This window comes from Notamacropus eugenii, chromosome 7 (assembly GCF_028372415.1).
Source record: "Notamacropus eugenii isolate mMacEug1 chromosome 7, mMacEug1.pri_v2, whole genome shotgun sequence".
NCBI classification, from domain to species: Eukaryota; Metazoa; Chordata; class Mammalia; order Diprotodontia; family Macropodidae; genus Notamacropus; species Notamacropus eugenii.
The window spans coordinates 60,780,347-60,781,155 of NC_092878.1; the positions used below are offsets into that span (position 1 = coordinate 60,780,347).

General features: G+C 30.9%; 1 non-coding gene across 1 annotated transcript; it reads right to left on the reverse strand.

Moving 5' to 3' along the window:
* Positions 1-281: 281 nt before the first annotated feature.
* LOC140515071 (U6 spliceosomal RNA) lies at positions 282-388 on the reverse strand. Its single transcript, XR_011970833.1, has one exon. It is a non-coding gene; the product is annotated as a U6 spliceosomal RNA (small nuclear RNA).
* Positions 389-809: the final 421 nt, after the last annotated feature.

Below are 809 nucleotides of genomic sequence, written 5' to 3' on the forward strand. Positions count from 1 at the left end.
TTATAACCATTAGTTATAGTTATATTTATCTAGCTCTGAGAGAAGAAACTTGAGGTCCCCCACAGCATAATTCTGTTGTCTGTTTTCTCCTGTAATTTATTTAACTTTACCATTAAGAATTTGGATTCTATGCTATTTGGTGCATCTATGTTTAGTACTAGTATTACTTCATTGTCTATGTTACCTTTTAGCAAGATATGGATTCTCCATTTATCTCTTTTAATTAGGTATATTTTTGCTTTTACTTTGTGTGAGATCATGATTCTACCCCTACCTTTTAAAAAAATTTGGAGTGCTTCATGAATTTGTATATCATCCTTATACAGAGGTCATGCTAATATTCTCTGTATCATTCCAATTTTAGTACATATAATTCCAAAGTGAGCATGGGAAACATAATTCTAAATAGCATTTCAGAATAGCTGGACCAAATCATAACTCCACCAAAGTTCATTAGTGTTCCTGCTTTCCCTTAATTCCTCCAATGATTTTCATTTGCCTTTTTAAGTCATATTTTCCAATCTGATGAATGTAAGGTTGTTTTCATTTGTGTTTTTCTTGTTAATTATTTGAAGCTTTTCTTTATATGATCAGTCATAGCTTGCATTTCATCCTTTGAGAACTGCCGATTCATATTTTTCGACCATTTGTCAATGGATCCTGTTCTTATATATTTGAATCAGTTCCCGGATATGAAACCTAGTCAGAGAAATTTTCCATAAAAATTTTCCCACTTACCTCTTTATCTTCTCTTTTAACCGAGTTAGTTTTCTTTGTGTGAATTTTTTTTTAATCTTATGTAATCCAAA